Raw genomic sequence first — 22293 nt, forward strand, 5'->3', positions numbered from 1 at the left:
TGGTGGGGAGAGGAGACAGGCATTCTTTATTTGTGTTGAGTGGTCCTTGTTTCTAAACCACTTTCTTATCCCTTAGTCATAAGTGCAAAATGCACAAAAGTTGGGATTCATGTAAGAAGGAACAGTCTTATTGGATGATGTAGCAATCCATCCCAAATGCTATTTCTTTGTAACCAGATTCTGTGAATCTATTGCATCCTTTACTTCTCTAACACATTTTGAGTTTTGCTAAGCATATCAATTAATCAACAGCTAGTGCTATCGGAAGCCACTGATAAGCCTGGTTCTTCTATATATTATTTATTAGAAGAGAAAAGACAAAGAATGTATTAAACACTGATAACATATCTGACATTTGACTTTCAATATTCCACTTGAGTGTCGTGACAATCTGATGAGATTATGATTAGTTCTATTTTGCCTATTGAAAAAAATAAGCTGGTTTTGATGAATAGTTTTCTAAATTTACAGTGAATAAATGGTAAAATTGGTATTAGAACCCTGACTCTAATACCTGCACTGGTACTATATTATATCAATAGCACCTATGGAACCCCTGTTGAAATCCTCTTAAGCCACAGGCATTCACACCCCACCACTCAGACACAGTTTGGCTATAAAATAAGTCTGAAAGAAAAGTTCCTTTTCTCTATGGTAAAAGCTGACAAATGTTTGTTCCATTATTTTTTCCTTTGATTCTGGATCTTGCTTGTCTGAGCCTGCATTTCCCACTAGGATTTGGGTCTCTGGCTCTTTGGGCTCTTGTTGTTCCCTTCCCCATTGGTATTCATATTCCATAAGTACTGGTTAGTGTAGAACAGAGATCAAGGTATCAGTAGTTCTCTGATAAAATCTCAACCTTGGTGTTGGAGTAAATAGTAAAATGTACTTTATCTAGAAGCCGTACAGAGTTCAGTAGGTTTGATTTGGTGGTTGACATCAAAAAGGCAGAAGAGTGTTTTTTTAAGGATTGGAGGTTAGAAATTTAAGAGTAGGAAGAAATGGAGAACTGTGGAATATAGGTTCAGTTAAAAAAAAAAAACAGCTTCTTAATACTATCTCATTTTGTATAGCCCCCAAACTAATTTATTTTTACTTGAGTATAGTTGACATGTAATGTTACATTAGTTGCAGGTGTACAACATAGTGATTTCACCATCTCTATACTTTATGCTGTGCTCATCACAAGTATAGCTACCATCTGTCACATGCAAGTCTATTAAAATATCATTGACTGTATGCCCTGTACCTTCACCCATTTTGCCCATCTCCCCCATCCACCTCCCCTCTTGCAACCACCAGTTTTCTCTCTGTATTTATAGTCTGATTTTACTTTTTGTTTGTTTATTCATTTGTTTTGTTTGTTTTTTATTCATTTGTTTTTAGGTTCCACATGAGTGAAATTGTTTAGTATTTCTTTTTCTCAGTCTAACTTATTATCACTTAGCATAATACCCTCTAGATGACTCATGTCATCTTACATGGCAAGAGCTCATTCATTTTTATGGCTGCATAGAATTCCAGTGTATATATGAATACCACATCTTCTTTACGCACGCGTCTATCAGCAGACACATTGTTGTCTCCATATCTTTGCTATCGTAAATGATGCTACAGTAAACATAGGGGTGCATATATCTTTTCAAATTAGTATTTTTGCATTCTTCATGTAAATACCTAGAAGTGGGTTTATTGGACATATGGTAGTTCTATTTTTAATTTTTGAGGAACTCCATATTGTTTTGAGTAATGACTGTACCAATTTACATTCCCACCAATAGTTCAGGAGGGCTCCTTTTTCTCCACATCCTTGCGAATACTTTTTACTTCTTGCCTTTTTTATAACAGCCATTCTGACAGGTACAAGCTAATATCTTGTGGTTTTGATTTGCATTTCCCTGAAGATTAGTAATTAGTAATGTTGAGCATCTTTTCATGTCTCTGTTGGCCATCTGTGTATGGAAAAATGTCTATTCAGTTCCTTTGCGTAGTTTTAATCAGTTTTTTTTTTTTTTTGATGTTGAGTTGTGTGGATTTCTTATGCATTTTGGATATTAATTCTTTATTGAGTATACAGCTTGCAAATATCTTGACCCATTTAGTAAATTACCTTTTTGTTCTGATGATGGTTTCCTTTGCTGTGTAGAAGCCTTTTTAGATTTGATGTAGTTTCATTTGCTTTCTTTTGTTTCTGTCTCCCTTGACTCTGGAGTCAGATCAACAAATATATCACTAACACTGATGTCAAGGAGTTTCCCACCTATGTTTTTCTCTATGACTTTTATGGTTTCGGGATTCACATTCACATTGATGTTGAACATTCAGGCTTTCATCCATTTTGAGTTAATTTTTGCATATGGTGTAAGATTGTAGTCAAATTTTATTCTTTTGTATGTGGCTGTCCAGTTTTCCCAACATTTATTGAAAAGACTGTCCTTTGTCCATTGTATGTTCTTGGCTTTCTGGTGATAGATTAATTGTCCATATATGTGTGAATTTATCTCTGTGTTCTCAATTCTATTCTGTTAATCTGTGTGTCTGTTTTTGTACCCATCCCATACTGTCTTGATTATATAGTTCTGTAGTATAGTTTGAAGTCAGAGAGCATGATATCTCCATCTTTGTTCTTTCTTAAGATTACTTTTGCTATTCAGGTTTCATACAAATTTTAGAATTATTTGTTCTAGTTCTGTGAAGTATGCCCCTTGAATTTTGATAGATGTGAGCAATAACTTCATTTGTTTTCTAAGTCAGTCTTCTATTTCATAAATTTGTCTGGTGTGTGTGTGTGTGTGTGTATATACATATATACATAAATATATACATATTTACATGAGTATATATTGTACACATACCATACACATAGCTTATATTACATTGTTTCAACATACAAAACTAATATTATACATATTCTTTTGCTTGTGAGATACTTGTTATTAGACTCTTAAATGTTCATGAAAATGGCCTAAAAACTATAAAATCCTATTCTATCAAAGTTATAGCTGTAATTATTTTTTTTTTGTTATGGTTTGCTTTAGTTTGCTTTTTTTTTTAATGAATTTTGAACAGCATGATATATACCTGTTACAGTAGATGAGATTTAGGGGAGAATTCCTAATTAAAGTACGTGTGTGTATGTGTGTGTGTGTGTGTGTGTGTGTGTATAAAATAGATACAATATATTTATATGTTATATATATATATATATATATATATATATATATATATATATATATAATTAGCCTTTAGAATAAATAGCTTTGTAAGTTGTCACATTTTCTCTGAATGTTGTTAGAAATAAATACTAGTCTTTTAGGCTTAATTTTGCTACATTTGTATTCTGGCTAGGGGGATTGAATGGATAAAATTTTCTGGCATTCTGTTTCTTCAGGCAAGTATTCCAACTCATGAAGAAAGAAATGAAATGTAATTATCTCACATTTCACCTCTATACTGCTGGCATAGAAACCTAAGACATGCATTGTATTTATCAAACACAATTACCACTATTTGTCTGTTTCCTCATTTATGAGCTCTTTGAGAAAAATGACCCCATTTTAATGTCTTTGTTTTTCTAGTACCTGGCATAGTACTTGAACATAGGGGATATTGGAATAGTTTATTTGGAGAACTTTCTATGAGAAGAGGTGGCTAGGCCAAGAACAGGGGACACTTTTTAAAAAGAAGAAAAATGGTCTCTTCACTTCAGCTGTCCCCCTTACCATATCTATCCCTACAAAACACCTGGCCCATGACTCTTAAAATACATTGGTTGCATTTCATCAAACATTAGTTAATTAAGTCTTTATTTCAACAAGTGGGAATATCAGTATCAGTGCCAATATCAACTGTAGGAGTGGGTCAGTTTTTATGTTAATTGCTAACATAGAAACCAAGATGTTAACTTTTTTTTAATGTGTGCCATTGAAAGAATTCTTACCATTTTCTTTATTCCAAATTTGTGAGTGGTTATTTCCTGATATGATGTTGAACCTCATGACAGAGAAATGAGCCTTTTCAACAGCCTTTCAATGAGTCAACAACTGGCCTTTTCCCATATGTGGTAAAATATTAAATATTTTAAGTATTCACATTGATAATTCATTAAGCTGACCTCTAGCAAAATGTGGATTTCTGGAGTTTGGTCTGTTTCCGTGCACAGGCTTCCCCATGATTTATATGTTTTACAATGACTTCTACTTTCCAATCTTCTTGTCACCAATTTTACTCTTTCTGATCAGTCTTTTCTGTTGCTCTCTCTGGAGTCTCATTTCAGTCGGCCTCATAAAAAATATATTAGTTATCATCCTAAAAGACTTGCAGCTTCTGTTTCTGTGCCCATCTACATGCAGGCTGCTCTAACAGGCATCAGTGGGTCTGCTTGCTCGAATATAGTAGGGTCCAGGATTATTATTCAAGGTAGCTTCTCCAGGTCCCAATGATCCCCTGGCCTTGTGCTAATGGGTTTTTCTCCTAAAGATGCAAATAATAGCTGCCTAAAGTCCTGTTTTAATCGTCTCAAAATGAGGCAATCTGGCATCCTTGCAGACCCATAAATAATCCTCTGAAACTACTTGCAGAAATACTGTATCAAGATGTTTTTTTGAAACTTTGTAGTAAAAAATGTGCAATGCCAAATTGCTACCATAAACCAGATCACATCTGTAGGAGGAGGGGGTTTTCTGAAAGAAGCTTCTCTCTGTCTCCCCTTTTACTATAGATATAAAAATCACCTTTATTCATTAATATTGCTGTACCAGTGATGTTAGGATTCAAACACAGTATCCAAAGAGCCAGTGTAAAGTTGGGGCTTTAAGAAAATGAAAAGCGAGGCTTAATTTGTGCTGCAGTCAGATTAATTGTGCTTATTTTTTTAAACCATATTGGTTAAACTACATTCTATCACTATTTAAATTTATACTTCAAAACTATCCAGAAGTGCATTTTAAGCACTTTGATAATTTGTACCTAGGATTAGGAGAGTAAATAGGTTAAATTAGAGTAGTAAAGAGTTCTTTTTTTTTTTTTATTTTTTTTTAATGTTTATTTATTTTTGAGACAGAGAGAGACGCAGCATGAGCTGGGAAGGGGCAGAGAGAGAGGGAGACACAGAATGTGAAGCAGGCTCCAGGCTCTGAGCTGTCAGCACAGAGCCCGACGCGGGGCTCGAACTCACGAACTGTGAGATCATGACCTGAGCTGAAGTCGGACGCTTAACCGACTGAGCCACACAGGCGCCCCAAGAGTTCTTGATGAAACTTATTAAATAGAATGTAGCCGACCCATATGGAAAATTGAATGCAGAGAGCAAGGGTGTTAATGTTAACCAAGCCTCAATATTTATAATAGGCATTTATATTTGCTATTACATACTCAGATGTACAGTCTCTGAAGCATAGTACGTATGCAATAAATATTTATTCAACACATGAATTAATGACTATAACTTTTAATACCATCCTTAGTTTCTGATAAAAACATTGCGTATAGTTTCATAGGCATTCACTTCAACAGTAATTAGACATTCATCCAGAAATCTAATTTCCATAATCTTAGCCCTCTGGAAAGGAGTCAAAAGCTCCACACTCTGAATGTGAGAATATTATACAGCTTTTGGTGTTCACAAATGAGTAACTCTGATACCACAGATATCAAGTAGCATTGTGTTTAAGAGTTAAACAGAAAAAAAAAGATGCAAAACACAACTGCTTAACATTTCAGGGTATGGATACAGAGAGATAAGTTTCAGTCATATAGAATATTCATTTTCACTGAAAGTTTATATATTGTTATACCTTGATAAATAAGTGATTTTTTTTTCAATAAGACTTTGATGAAAACGAGATGCCGGAGAAGGAGAGGGTAGGAAGAATATGTGTCATGATTCATCATTATCAGACTGTAGTGGGGACTGGATTATTTAGTGAGCCAGGCACAGTGAAAGCTAATCAGTGAAAATAGAAATTAGCTGATTAAGCAATCTTAAGAGACAATACACGTTACAAAAATAGAGGATTTGGAAAAAAAAATCATTTATCCTGTTCCGCCTTATTATTCTTCCAGAAAAATTTATTTAAAGAATTTATGAAAGAAAAGTTTCTTCCTTAATTTATTTCTAGGAGAAAATAACATTAGAATAACTTTTCTTAGTAGCCTGCATTATCTCTTAGCAATCTCTACTCTCAAAAGGCACTTCATAATATTGAATACAAAATTTTGCCAAGTGACAAACTGATAAATTATCCATGCAAATATTTAAATATTTACCAGCTTATATTTCAACTTTTTATTTCTTTTCATGGTTCTCTATTCAATGTTTAAAATGTTTTGGGGGCACATTTTTTTTCTGCATTCTCTGTATCAATTAGTAAAAATTTCTGGGCCTCTTCAAAATAATATCTGAATGTATAATCTGTTGAATGTGGAAACAAATCAATCAAAAGATAGTTACTGATTTTAATTTTAGGTCTATATGAAATAAAAAGATTTATGTCCCTGTCTCAAATAACAGGAGGATTGGATAAAATATTAAAAACAACATTTTTTAAGATATTGGGCAACAGGCAGCCAGGATGGTGATTCCTGAGTGAGAGAAAACAGATAAGGTGAACCCTCTGATCACCGCAGCTTCCTGCCTAGAAGCAGGAAGGGGTTGTAGTGCAGGGCGAGAAAACCTGCAGAGAATGTGGTGGTCACTAATATAAGACGATATAGATCAAAGTTCAGGGAGGTCTTAGTGCTTATAATTTGTGGCTCAGTAATGGAGAGGGGTTGTTGCACAGAGGGAAGGGCAAAGAGCTTTGAAGAGGACCCCTCAATTCTTCAGCTGAGTACCCCCTCAATACATGTGTTAAAGGAAGTTACACAGGTTGGGGAAAGGCTTTCCAGAAAAGAGGAAACCTAACAATTTGCAAATCTCACACATGGTTAGGAATAGTTCATATTACCACCAGTCCAAATGGAAAAATCTCAATAAATAAGGCATCATAGTTCTCAGAAAGATACCACCTTAGTAATAGAGCTCAATTGGCCATAGATTAAAGACTGCTCTGCACTGACCTAAAAAAGCTTAAAAGCAAACCTCAGATGTATTAAACAAATCCCAAGTAATGTAAACTACATGCTAAAAAAGTCCAATACTACTTACATGAATGCAATAATATGAGGAACCCAAAAATGTAAAATTCATACTTCAGCATCCAAATTTCCAGACATGCTCAGAAGCAAGGAAATATGACCCATAATGAGGATAAAATTCAAACAATGCAAACAAAATCAAACAATACATGAAGTAAATTTTAAATTGTAAGTTCTAATTATAATTTTATTTAAAGCAGATCCAGAAAAATAAAATGTGCTCCCTATATTCAGAAAAGTGAGGAGAAAACACAAACCTGATAAAGAGAATGAAGTGAATAAAAACAAACAAGAAACACAAATGGAAATTCTAGGGAGATAAATTGTGATACCAAAATTGGAAATAAAATAATGAAATTAGCAATAATTAGGTATTGAAGAAGAAATCAATAGACTTAAAGACCTGGCATTAAAAACTAAAGTGAAACACATAGAGAAGAAATAGAAGCAAAACAACTAGCAAGTCAGTCACCTGAGGAACGATATTAAATGTACTAAAATATCCATAATTTAGTTCTCAGGAGAGAAAAGAAAGCATACGAAGAAAACTTGAAGAAAGGTAAAAAATAAAAAATAAATTAAAAGAAATTGATGGAAACTATAAAACTAAATACCCTGGAAATTCTAAGAACACAAAGCAGAATAAACAAAGAAAACCATACCAAGGCACACTGAAATTAAACTTTTAAAAACTGATGATAAGGAGGAAATCTAAAAGCAGAAAACAAAAAAGGTAAGAACAGGGAAATCGTGAGTGAAGTGATAAAGTGATATCTTGAGAGTGCTAAAAGAAATAACTGACAAACTCAGATTTGATAGCCAGCAAAAATAATTTTTTAAAACATAAAAGCAAACTAAAGACTTTTCAGACCAAAACAAAACAAACCAACAAACAAAAAACAGACCTGCCTCATAACATATGTTTAAAAGTCTTTTTGGCAGAACAAAAATTTGGAGCACCCCAAACAGTAATTATGCAGTTATCTACAAAAGGCATTGCCTATCTTTAAAATGTTCTTTAAAATATAGCTGCCCCAGGGCACCTGGGTGACTCAGTTTGTTAAACCTCTGATGACTCAGGTCATAATCTCCTGATTTATGAGTTCGAGCCCTGCACTGGGCTCTGTGCGTCACAGCTCAGAGCCTGGAGCCTGCTTCAGATTCTGTGTCTCCCTCTCTCTCTGCCCCTCCCCCACTTGTGCTCTGTCTCTCTCTCTCTCAAAAATAAATAAATATTAAAAGCATTAAAAACATCTTTTCATCAGAAAATACCTAAAAAATAAATAAATAAAATATAACCTCCTCTTTATAGCAAAAATAATAAAATGTATCATAGTGTTTACAACATATGTAAAAGTAAAATACATGACATCTGTAATGCAGAAGCATAGGAGGTGGGAAATAATGGCAAAAACAAATCTCTATAATTTCATTGAATAGTCTTATAACACTCTTCATGAGAACTGTAATGCATGCCACATATGGAATTGAAAATTTTGCAATAGCCACATGAAAAAAGAAACAGGTGAAACTAATTTTAATATATTTTATGCAACTCAATATATGCAAAATATCACTTCAACATGTATCCAGTGTAAAAGTTATAGAATATTTTATATGTTCTTGTACTAAATTTTCAAAATCCAGAGTGTATTCTATGCTTACCGCATTTCTTAGTATCAAGTGCTCACTGGCACATGTGGCTGTTGGCTACCATATGGAACAGAATAAATAGATCATGATTGCAGTGCTGGTTATATGAACTATAATACATTTGTCAAAACTTACCTAATTGTATGCTTAAAATTGCTAAGTTTTATTGTATTGCATTATACTCAGCATGTAGATACCACCCAAATCACACTATAGAATATTTCCATCATTCTTGAAAGTTCTCTCATGACCTTTCCAGTCAATCTCAACCTTACCCATAGATGTTAACGCTATTTTGACTTCTATCACTGTGGATTAGTTTTGCCTATTTTTGACCTTCATATATATAAATTAATTTATCATTTATTCTTTTGTGCCTCTCTTATTTTATTTGACATGATCTTTGGAAGACTCATTCATGTTGTATATATAGTTTTTTGTTTTGTTTTGTTTTGCTACTAAGTGGTACTCCATTATATGAATGCGATTTTGGTATCCATTGTTCTCTTGGCAGACATTTGGGATGGTCTCAGTCTCTAACCATTATGAATAAAGACACTATGACAGTACCTATCACAGCTCTTTGTGTATACATAAAAATATTTTTCTTAATACCTAATAGTGGAATTGCTATGTCATGGACATTGCATAGGTCATTTGTGTTGTTTATTAGGAAATGCCAAATAGTCTTACAAAACAACAGTGTTTTATATTCTCACCAACAATGTATAAGAATTACATTTTCTTCACATCCTTGCCAATATTTAGTATGGCCAATCTTTATAAATTTTAGTGATTTGAAAAGGTATGTAGTCATTTCTCTTTGTGGTTTTAATTTGCATTTCCTTGATAAATGATAATACTGAGAATTTTTCAAATGTGTATTGACCATTATATATCTTATTTGGAAGGTGCCTGTTCATTTATTTTCCCCATTTTGATTTTGGAATGTCTCTGTTTTTATTACTGAGCTCACTTTCCCTCAGTCATATTTCCTTTCAATTATGTCATCTCACCTTTCATCTCTTATTTGATAAAATAGGTAATTCAATACATTGAAAAGGAAAACTTGGTGATTTTAAATTTTATGTGTTTTTAATAACAAACTATTGTTCCAAATGATACTTGTTTTTTTCATCTTGCATCAAAATTATTTAGCAGAATCTTTTTCAAAACCATGTACTTTTCCCCTAATTTTAGGCTGATAAAGCCTCTCAAAGTCTGTGTGACTAATTTTCATTTGATCTTTTCAATCTCCTACATTTCAGACTTTCAGCTGAAGGACACATTGAGGGAAGCAACTGCAGACCAAATTTCTCCTCTCGAATGATGATTCTTTTAGCATGAGGAAAGGGCCTCTATTTCCAAGGACTGATGATCATGGAAAAGAGAATTTATTCTTTAAGGTGTTTTGTTTTGTTTTGTTTTGTTTTGTTTTGTTTTGTTTTGTTTTGTTTGCTAGACACTGTGCTTGAAAAGCTGCCACATAGAGAATACACTACTCCCTTGACTTTTATCTGTATTTGCAGTTTTTCTTGATGACTTCCCAATCTATAATTTTCCTCCATTATTTTGACCCTGATATTTTTTTATTTTATGATATGTGGGCACCAGGTTGATTTTTTAAAAAGCGTAAGATGAGAGGTTATTCACTTGGCTGCCTCAGGAAACAGATCATGGTCAATAGGTAAAGTGGCTCCTGACTGTATACTACGTCAAATGGTTTCTATAACACTTATCATATCACATTATAGTTAGCTTTTTTTTTTTTTTAAGTGACTGCTGGCTGAACTCAGAACTCATTCAAAGGCTGCAATAACTATCAGAACACTTTTCGCCAAGCCTTGTATTAAGCATTTCACAAGCAATATTTCTTTTAATTCTCAAGATAATATTTGAGGTAAATACTATTATTACCTCTATTTTAAAGACGAGAAAACTGCTGATGAAAGGTGTTAAGTACATGGGCCAAAGTCACACAGCAAGGTGAAAATAAATGAAAGTAAAAGTCTCAGTAGGTCTTTTAGGGGTATAAAAAGCATATTGATAGAGTCTCTCCCCTTTGTCTTCATCATTTTCTTGCAGACTTGACTCAATATTGATATTGTTCAAGACCAGTTGCCTGAGTAACACTTTCTTATGGTGATTCGTTTTTATCCTATGCTTTCCTGAGCACCGACATTCTGATGGTGACAGTAAGTAATAATGGATAGAGAGGAGCCCACAGATGGTGACACAGATAAAACTCAAATCTCTCCTGTTCTTCCATAGCTCCCAATTTCCATTTTTAACATTTTTTAAATGATTTAATATCATCCCATGTGGTATTTTTCAAAATTCCAAAGTAATAAAGTAGCTTCATATGTAATTAATTACCTCTAAATACTCAAAAGCAAGAGCTAATTGAAAAAAAATCTGCTCTGTGAAATGAATTTTCTTCTACTTTTAAACTTACAATACCTTGATATTCTTGAATAAAATGAACTTCTTTGTTAAAGATATTGTATAGGAAAATAGGGAAAACATAAACCTTTCCATCTTAGAACATTTGTACAAGTAAAATATAATCACTTTTATTAAACTAGACAGACTAACAAAAAAGCAAGTTTAAAAGAACTGTCCTGAAATCTCAGTACCATGCAACTCTTGTCTTACCACATTTTCTTTTGTAAAGACATGACAGGAAGGGCAAAAACAAAATAATTCCAGCAATATTCTGGTTGAGTTGTGTGGGGCGGGAGAGATACAATTCATTCAACCACTCAATAGATCCACCCTCTTTTAATGAATGCTGTAATGTTCTCTAATGCTAGACGTTTTATAGCTTCAGATGCCTTTAACTTTAAGTTCTTACTTATTTATATTCAAGATGTGAATTTCCTGGCAGTTCCTAACACTTTTTCATAAAAAACTTGTGATTTTGTCAGATGACATACTCTGCTAAATGGAAATATTTCAGAGTACATAAAGGGCCTACTAATACCATAGACCAGAGGTTGACAGTTTTTTTCTGTACAGAGCCTGATAGTATATAGTTTAGACCTCGTGGGTCAGACCTTCAAAATTCCTTGCTTTGCAGGGTAGATGGAGAAGGTCCAGAAAAAGATGACTATGGCAAGCTGAAACCATGCAAAGCAATCTCAATAATTAATGGATAAAATTATGATTGTTCCGTAGTTTTAAAACTTTTGTCAAAATATTGAATGGTCACAGCCAATTGTGAGCATACAGGAAAACTTAAAAAATAGTAAAACTAATATTTATATAGTATACTGTGACTTCAAACATTGAAAGTGTGGAGAATTAAAAAAAATTAAACTTATTATTCTGGTTGTGATAGTGTATTATAATTTTGGAAGATGTTTACCATTGGATAAAGGGTCCATGGGAGTTGTCTGGTTGTTTCTTAGCACTGCATGTGAATTTACAATTAAAAGAAAAGATTGATTAAAGAAGTAGTTTGAACAATACTTGCTTTCTTCTTATTGTATAGCTGAATAGATGGAGTGGGCATCTTTTCTGTGCACTGGTGAATTGTCATGCTTCTTTCTAAGGTTGCATCAGCTTCCAATGTTTTATCCTTTGCTCTTTCAATTTCACTAAAATATATTTAAATTTTCCTTTATTGTGAAGATTTTGCAGTGTCACTTCCTCTGAGACATCTTCATCTTTTGCATCACAACCACTTTATTACACTTACTATGTTGATAAATTCTCCTTCATCAAATTCCTCAAGCTGTATATCCAGTGTCTCTCTAATGATAGTAGTGTTAACATTCTGATGGTCAGCTATAGCTTCTCTAGCTCCATTTATGTTAGACTCAAATTTCACCTCAATCATTATTACTTTCTATTTCTTCAAAACACTTTTTGAAGTGTTCAAAAGTGGCTAAGTCTCCTTTTGGCTAAGTCTCTTTCTTGATTATTCATTAAAAAAAATACCACTTGGGTTTATCACTAGGAAAGTAGGAGGTAACACAACACCATGCTTTTCCATCTGTGTGTGAACTGAACAGTTGATGCTCAAGGATCATTTGATGATTGGAGACTGAAGAGCTAGCAGCAAAGTTTGTGCTTAATGGAAGTACAGTTAATATAACATGGTGACTGAAACTTGAACCATGTTCTTGGGAGACTAGTGTTATCTAAATAAACTGTGATAACTAAAATTGTAAACATCAGAACCATGCAAAGCAAAGACTGCCTGTGCTCTAACCTGACATTGCAGTATGAAAGCAGCTGTAGTCAATATTTAAATATGTAGTCACTGCTGTGTTCTAACAAAACTTTATTAACAAAAACAGAACCTGGCCAGATTTGTCCCGAAGGTCAAAATTTGAGTCTGCTGTGTTACGTGACCAAAGTAGCAAGTCTTCTTGCACGGGAGTTTATAATATAGCTTGGACCTGCTACATGCAAGGGTCCTTTCTTGCATTGCCTCTTGTCCAAAGCTGGCATCTGGGTCAGCAGCTTAAATGAGTAAGAGCAGTATTCCCAAGTGTGGAATATGCTGTCTCCATAACCTCAAGATGCCAAATGAGGGCTGTGCTTCCTTCTTAGTGACGGGAGATCCTATTTGCAATACTTTTTTCTTTGTTATAGATGGCATATTTTGGCATATTCCAGTTCACTGGACCCATAAACACCTCACTAATATGGGTAGCTCCTAAGTCTTTATAGGTTTGAAACTCCTATTTCTTGACTACATAGATTTTTTTTACCAAGGTTGCCAGAATGCTACTTCTTACTCATCATGTCCAAGTAACATAATGACCACTGTATTACTATATTCTGCTGAATATCCGTAGGATCCTAGTCTCTTTGAACTACAGTATGATAGAGAGAAGGAGACTTAACATAAATATCATAATACATACTCTTTTTCATTCCACATGATTGTTAACTGCCTCTGATTCACCTTCCTAATAAAGATGAAAAAATATTTTCTTCAGATAATGACTATATATCATATACCTACAGTTATGCTAATGTGCTTTAACTACTCCTACCAGGAAAACAGCAATCGGGCCTAGTCCTTGGTTGAATTTTTGATAGTCTATTATTAAACTTCACAATCTGTCTCACTTTTGTAGAGGGTGCCTTAGTAGATTAAATGAGAACATGATAAAGATGATCACTCCTGCATCCTTTAAGACTACAAGGGTGACACTAATCTCTGCCATTCCTAGGATGTAACTTTAGGTTTTAATTTACTACCTTGACCAAGTTGTTGAAGGGAGTGTTCCAGGAACTTGCTTTGGCCTTTCCCATTGTAACTCTTCATAGGAATCGATGGAAGGGCATGGCAATTTGAATCCATTGCTTCAAAAGTCTTTCAAATTCCTCCTATTCTGTCTTTTTAAAATCTTGGTAGTTTGTGACCAATTTGATCACCAAATGCAGTGGAAGTAATAATATATGCCTTTCAGGGCTATGTTGGGAAAGGCCATCCACTCTCTACCTACTACCCATGAAATCTTTGCCTTGGGAAAAAAACAGCTATCATGTAAGAACTCCAAATACTCTAGAGACTCAGCATGCACTACTGTAGATGATGTCCTCATCTGAGCTCTTAACCAACAATCAAAGTATCAACTGGTATCCAGGTGAGCAAGTTATCTTGGATATATAATCCAGTTGAGTCTTCAGATGACTGCAACCTCAGCCAACAACTGACAACAGAAACATCAGAAGTCCTAAGTAAGAACTGCTCGACTGAGTTCTTCCTGAATTCTTGATCCACAAAAAATGAGAAAAAATAAAATGTTTATTTTAAGCCATTAAGCTTTGGGATAATTTGTTGTATACATTAGTAACCAGAACAAAGGGTTATACAAACTAACAAGTAAGATGTTCATTTTGATTATATGTTTGAAGACTTGGAAATTTACTAACTTTGTGGAACAAGTGAAACCAGAGTGAAAAGAACCTGGGCCAGATTTATTTATTATCTGCTTATTATCCATTTATTATCTTTCTGCTGTATATTCCCAGGGTATGATTATTGAGTTAATATTCACCGATTCTTTGGGGGAAGAACTGACAGAATCATTACATATTTCCCATGATGTTATAGGGTCTGGAGACCCAGCTTCCCATTCACTCTGTGAGTTCTTGGTTTATAAACTGACTTGAGTCTTGAAACTGGGCTAGGTCTCATGACTTTTACGGGGGCTGCTTCTCTTGACTGCCTTATCAACCAGTATGGATAATGTTTGTTTTATTTTATAAATCAAGCAATGTCATTGTTGGCTGACATATAGCTTTTTCCTAGAAGCATTGTGTTCCACTAACAGTTACCATAGTGATGGTTGACATTGACATATATTTCAATAATTTCATTCATCTTTCTCCTGACAATTAAACCTTACCACCTGGTCTCTATTAATTTGGCATTCTATCACCTTTCTTTGAATCAGATAACATCATCTTTTAAAATCATTCCTAGCCTACACAAGATAGTCATCACAGATATTTACAATACTGTTGTACCCCTCGCTAATACTTTTCTTCCCACTTTGCTAAATAAATTGTACTCAGGGTTCTCATAATGTTTCACAGATATATGTATTATATGCACTCTAATAGCATATGTTCTTGAACACTTTATCTTTTCTCCACTGTTTACCAGGGTATCTCTGCATTTCTCTTTATTTAGTGAGGGCAATCACTTTTTCCAGCTTTGCACAACCTACCTAGTAGTGATTAGCACCATTTCCCAGGGTCCTTGTCAAAATGTTAACTTTTACGTGACAGGAACATGTTACCATATGAGGAAACTCTCCCTTATGTAACTGTATAGTTTGTTACCCTAATCCCATATATCCCAAGCTCAGACTTTTTCTGCTGTCTAGCATCAGAAAATAAGAATATTTTTATATATTTCCAAGGAGGCATTGTGACTTTCATATATTGCCTTAAAATAGTCATCAGAGTCTTTCTTTGTCTTTTTCTGATGCATAGTTAGTACCCTGCAAGAGTCACCTAATATCATACATTATAATGACTACTTCTCTTTTACTTCTTAAATGCTTGAGATATTGTATTCTCCAATGCATTTATTTTCACTCATTCACTACTGGTTAAAATTTAATAATTGCATTGCTCTAGTATACCAAGGCTTCTCAGTACTCCCTGTACTATCAAAAATAGGATTCACAATTGCAGCCAGCCAGTGGGTCATCTAGCTCTAATATCCCATTTTATAGTTAACTCTTTAGAATCACTCTTGATACCAATTGGCTTAAGTCACAGTCTTCAGAAATAGTATCTAAGATAGGAATTTGCATGCAAAAACTGTACTGGGGAAGAAATACTGGAACAACAGGTGTAAGAAAGTGAAGGTAGCAGGACTGAACAGAGAAAGAAGTTGAACTGTAATGCAGATGCAACAGAAGGCTCAGGCAGTACCATAGGCATCTTTGGATCACCCGAAGTCAAAGTAACAGAGCCAAGACTTCAGAGATGTGCAAGTACCAGTCACTGAATGTAAGCTGACACCAGCAATGACCATGACCTTGGGAGAGGCAGCTTTCTTAGGCTGAAGGCAATTTCTAAAATGAATCAATCATAGGCCATCTGTAGCCAATAGTCATGACTATTGGAGGAATGAATGTCTCCATCCTGAGGATCTGTGAGATATACAGCAAGATGCACTACAATTGCTAAGTATGTAAATAAGGTCATTCAATTGTTATACGCATATTCTTTGTGGAATCTGTTTTCAGCAAGGAACTCAAAGTTGCAAATGACTGTGTCAAACAACCCTTCACCAGAAGAGATCTTATGGTGATGGTGGCAGGGTGAAAATATGTAGCGATTAGAGTACAGATAGCATGTTTAACTAAATTAGAGGACAGTGACTGCAGGAATAGTAAGTAAAAAAAAAAAAAACAACTAAGAGTTTGAAGTTTGTGATACAAAACAAAACTTCTGTAGTTAAAGGTTGTTATTATGAACAAATGCAAATATAAAACCCAAAAGTTGTCTTCAAAAAGGGGCAGGCCTGGAAAAAAGGGAAGTTATCTTTAAGTGGTAATGAGTCTCCTATGTGGCAGCATAAAAAAGTACGGAAACCAGAAAAGAAATAATAGACTTGAGCATTTCAGACAGAAAAGGTAGCCCAACAAAACTTTTATAGAAATGCAACCCTTAGACTTCCTCCCCAATTAGAGGTCTCATCATATATTTTGTGAAAGAGAAATCATAAACAGACCTCACTGAAGGGTATATCCAAAGAGAAACGGTTACAGTCCTCTTCCCCTTGTAGAGTTTGGACAAATATAATTATCAGCCTATACTCCATATTAAACAATCTGCAAGTTAATAAATGACTATAGAATACTTGTGTTTAGCAATCCTGCTAAGCCAACTCTGCCTGGTTGTGGAAACCAGTATTCTATGGTCTCAACAGACAAAATTAGTAGCCTCTACGTATAGCAGTAGCTTTATAAGTAAGTCTTAGACTTAATTCTGCCTAGATTGACTGCCTGTAAAAACCATTGCCCCAGTCACAAGAATTTTGATAGAATTTAACTGTTAACAAGACTAAAAACTCAATTTGGAATGAAATTTTTTAAAATAAAATTTAAAATAAACTACATTGAGAGAATTAGAAATACTTTAATAATATAAAGTTTATAAAACATTTTAATTGGCAAGAAATGGGAGAGAGAAAACATTAGAGTCCTTCTGCTTCTCTAGATTCTAAGCAGTGTGGGGGCAAGAGATGACTGTATTATGTTCACTCGTGTAGTTGCACTGATTAGTAGGCTTGATACTCATTGATCCATGAGAGGAAAACATGCCTCAGCAATATTTTAATGTAATTGTCTATGGACCTCTAAAGCCTTGTACTTCATGTTTTTTTTGTTTGTTTGTTATTTTTTTTTTTTTTTGAAACTTGTTCTGCTTTGACATTTGGATTTAGGTTTATCATATCCTTCTCTTTCCCTGTTTGTGACCTGTCTTATCCAGATCTGGCCATTTAATGTCATTTCCTACCTCCTAATGCCTGATACAAGTTTTTCTCCAGTGTTCTCCTTCTGTCCTAAATTCAATTAAAGCTTTTCACCATACAATGTTGACCTTCAAATCCATGCAGTAGAGCCCTTTTTCTTCTTACTGACTAAGGTCAGAAGGAAAACATTTCCATCCTGTCAGCTCTTTGCTATCCTTCATGGATTTCCATTGCTTATAACTTTGGCTGTTTAAATTTAAAGTCACACTTTCAACTCTGAAATTCAAAAAGTATAAGTGAATCACCAGAGTCATTTAACTAGTAAGAGGACAGTTTGTTAAGAAAGATCAACTTTTGATGATATAACAAGTAACAATGATGATATAACACGTAACAATTTTATTTATTCAAATATTACTATGTAGTGAGTCTGTTAATATCTTGGAATTTTCAATACATTCATAGTCATTTCTCAGTCATTAAAAGAGTTTCAGTTCAGTATTTAGTATGCCATCTCATTATTTAAGAAACATTCACATTAAATTAGATTCAAACGTTTTTTTCTTCTTTCCAGCATTTCAGACAAAACACTTGTGACTTTAGTGTTTTGAAAAAAGAGCAGGAAAGGGAAATTCTGACAGAATCACTATTTACACACTCCCCTCCTTTCTTTTCTAGGGCTAATTAGAAGGAGGAATAGAGAAGGGGAAAAAGGAGTGTTCCTTGACTTCACTCTGAGAGGTGACTATCTGGCAAGGTTGATTATTGTTGCTTCTCTAGATAACTGAAACTGGCTACTCGTGCTTTTTATGTAGCAGTTACTTAAATGCTGTCTTTCTTAGAAGGACACCTATTGATGTTAAGACTCCCAAAGTGGTGTTCAGTAGCACAATTTCTTAATAGCAGAGATAAGGCTCTAGTTAGACCCATACCAATGCCACTTATTTCCGACCAGCATCAATCTACCCAAGAGCTTGTTACTGATGAAGTTCCTTCTGTCTGTTCGCAACAGACATTGCCAAATGATGGACAAGGAGCTCCGCTCAGCTCCCTCTTTCTTATCTCTACCATTTCTTTCTAATCCTTTCTTCTACCTGTGTAGTATAGGGGCACAGTTACAAGTGCACTGCCTAAGCACTTAGGGAACACAATTCTTTCTCTTTCTTTGGGCACGCGTTCTTAAGAAGTGATCCCTTGGTTTTGGAAAGGGGAACACTTTTCTCTAATAACTTTTACAGCATTCCCCAAAGACTTGTCTCATTTTAGTTATTTATTATACAGTCTTCTCTGATTGGGTCACACTTCTAGAAAACAAGGAAAATCCTACGTAACTCCATTTGACATTAATAAGAAGTGCAGCCAGCACTATAAGTTTCTTCTACTCCTTCATCCTTCAAGGGAAGCATGGAGGGGAAGACCCACCAGACATGGGTCAGAAGGATTTGAGTTATGATGAAACTGACAGATCTTTTCAAGTCAAGCAAGCCCAAAGTTTTGGCTAAGATCTAGAGAAGTCTGGCCAGATGGTAGTCAAAGCAAGAAAGATAGACGGAGGTAACTTTTGTCAAAGTTTGGATCAGTATATGCTGACTTCTATGAAATGTCAAAAGGAAGTTCATTAGGAAAATTATCTTTGGAGTAAATCTGGGTGTTCATATATAAAAAGCATTTCTTGGGTCACAACAAATTAAGTCTGATATAATTGGAGTACAAGTAACCAGGAACAAATAAACTTAAGATCATGAATAAAGTGTAAACTTTCTGACTTGTCCCCAACTGGAATCTCCATACCTAGGCCTTTCTAAATCTTTCACAGTTGTATATGGTGTGCTGTGGGGATACCTGTATGAGATTTCAACAGCGGGATTGGATTTGTACGACTTGCAGTTATTTGTAGGTGCCATGTTTTGCTACAGCCACTTCTTCTGCAAACCTCATGTACCATATGCGGTAGCATGAATATAGCAGTGGTCTGCCCTGATTTCTAGGAACATTTCCTGCCATTATGGATATGAATATTGTGCATTTCCTTTGTAACCATTACTATAAACATACTTTTCTGTGTTTGGTCATAAAAGCAGTAGTGCTTTGTGCTCTTTGTTTTATTCAGAGATTTTAGCTATATGGTACTTTAAATAAACCAACCTCCTTCCAGATTTCTTTGCCCTGATGTAAAGGTGCTAATGTGGGGGGGGGGGGGGGGGGGGGACTAATGTGTATGGAGAGGTGATGCTGAGATTGTCTTCATACACATCACACTTTAGACCTTCTTTTCCTTTCTAGAATGCTGCCTGGAGGATGAGGAGTGACCTCTAATGAGGCAGGTTAGGCATCTCAGTCTTGGTGACATAGGAATAGGGATCTACTTAGGTATCATGCATCATCCTAAAACTGATGTTAGGTTATCCAGCCCTATAAACCATATAGATACATCAGACTTTGCAACCCAAAAAGCGTTAGGTCTTCACTCTGAGATCTGTTTCTCACATATATTCATTTTCCTTAAAGTAAGGTACATAGACACACATAAAAAACAATGTATTTCAAAGGCCAAGAGCATACTCAGTAAGGAAAGAGCCTAAAAATAAAAATGAAATAAAGTTCTGAAAAAGAACAACTAGGCTAGCATATTTCAAACGTACTTTTTCTTAGAAAGTGTGCTGTCAAAATAATTCCCTGCTGATATTACAACTTTAAAGCTTTTTTCCTATTGTTTTTCATTATTTTTTTCTGACAGAGCAAAAAACCAATTGGCTTTGTTCATCTATAAAGAGAATTTTGTCCAATTAGCAGAAAAATTTTCTAATTAATTACTATCAATTGGCAATTATCTTATCAAGAGAATTAAGATCATGGAAAATGATTTTTAATCATTTGGTATAATAAAAAAAAAGTATTCTTTCCAAGTCGTCTTTTAAAATATATTTCTTTGTATGTGCGTATTTTATTGATGTTTTATAGAATATGGCTCCTGTACTTAGTTTATATACATCATTTCCTGATGTGACTTAGTAAGCAACCTGAGACTATGGTGTCTGATGAGGATGGAAGAATATGGAAATCAGTTTTGTGAATAAAAATGCCTATTGAAAAACAAAGAGGGCAATGGTAAGGGAAAATCATTCTATGTTTTGAAACAATGCTTTATTTTTCTCTACCCCTTCCATTTTCTGTTCCCTCTTGAAAAATTGAGTCCACCAATCAAGAAGTGGGGCTGAGAATAATAGATGTCCATGCCAGGGATGGGGGGACAGTGGGGCCAGTGCTCAGTGTGCAGTTTTGGAATCAGTGTGAGTGAAAAGGACATTTATAGGGGAGGTGGCCCAATGGAGAGGATCAAAACCCAAGCCTCCTTAGGAATGCCCACTAAGAGGGTAGCTTGATGTGGGATGTCAGAACCAAAACATGGTGAGAAGTGTGTCCACATGATGGTGTGGCTAGTTATAGGATTTCTGATGTAAGTGGGGTAGAAGTGTGTCCATGTGGTGGGTAGAGAGTTGCCCTCTTCAGGATATTGAATCTCAGAAGGGATAAGGTGAATATCCATGGTGGGGGGAGGGGGCGGGGGGAGAGTCTTAGGAGTTCAAGCAAGGTGAGAAAAGCATGTATAAAAGAGAGGATTGCAAGGTGGTCTTGCATAGGGTGTTGGAGCCTGAGGGGACTGTGGAGGAGTTAATTCAGTGCAGTTGTCAATGTTTGAGTGGCCTATGGAGGACATTCCAGTGTGTGTGCAGGGAGGGAAGCTTGACACGGAGAATTAGATTATGAACAGTATGAGGAAGATGTCTCCAGAAGGATTATCTCTTCACTGGGTGTGTGAGCCCAAGTGGGTTGAGAAGGGCATCTGTGTGGTATGACTGTCCAATAGAGCTGTCATAACCATAGCCAGGAAAGAGTATGTTCACCTGGGAGACCATATCATCATGAGATATTTAACCCTAGGAAAGAGTATGTTCACCTGAGAGACCATATCATCATGAGATATTTAACCCTAGGAAAGAGTATGTTCACCTGGGAGACCATATCATCATGAGATATTTAACCCTAGGTAGGGTAAGGAGTGTAGAGTGATAACATTTTCCATATTATAGGGTAATTCCACCCAGGAAGTTGGAGCAAAAGTAGGGAGAAAAAAGCATTCACATGTTGTGGAGGAGCAGTTCAGCCAGGTGCAAAGTGTTGGAGCCCGACTGGCTCCAGTTTGTACTGGAGAGGTTTGTACATGAAGTTTGTACATGAAGAGGACGGCAACAGTATTGAGAGAGCAGTCACATAGAGGAGCATTGATCACCTAAATAAATATGTCAGGTAGGGATAATGAGAACTGGATTTCTCACCATGAAAGATAGAAATTAAAAATATGGAAAGAGAGGGGCGCCTGGGTGGCTCAGTCGGTTAAGTGTCCGACTTCGGTTCAGGTCATGATCTCACGGTCCGTGAGTTCGAGCCCCGCGTCGGGCTCTGTGCTGACAGCTCAGAGCCTGGAGCTTGTTTCAGATTCTGTGTCTCCCTCTCTCTCTGACCCTCCCCCATTCATACTCTGT

General features: G+C 35.3%; 1 long non-coding RNA gene across 7 annotated transcripts in view; it reads left to right on the forward strand.

Annotated features, from left to right (window-relative positions):
• LOC122226005 overlaps positions 1 to 22293 on the forward strand; it is a 232324-nt gene that overhangs the window by 154378 nt on the left and 55653 nt on the right. Inside the window, exon 8 of one of the 7 annotated variants that reach the window (XR_006205450.1) lies at positions 10876 to 10977. The exons of 5 other annotated variants lie outside the window; for them this stretch is intronic. This is a non-coding gene — a long non-coding RNA (uncharacterized LOC122226005). Of the gene's footprint in view, positions 1 to 10058; positions 10176 to 10875; positions 10978 to 22293 lie in introns of those variants that run through there. One more of the 7 variants, XR_006205451.1, reaches the window with a different exon arrangement.

Source organism: Panthera leo, chromosome C1 (genome assembly GCF_018350215.1).
Source record: "Panthera leo isolate Ple1 chromosome C1, P.leo_Ple1_pat1.1, whole genome shotgun sequence".
Classification (NCBI taxonomy): Eukaryota; Metazoa; Chordata; class Mammalia; order Carnivora; family Felidae; genus Panthera; species Panthera leo.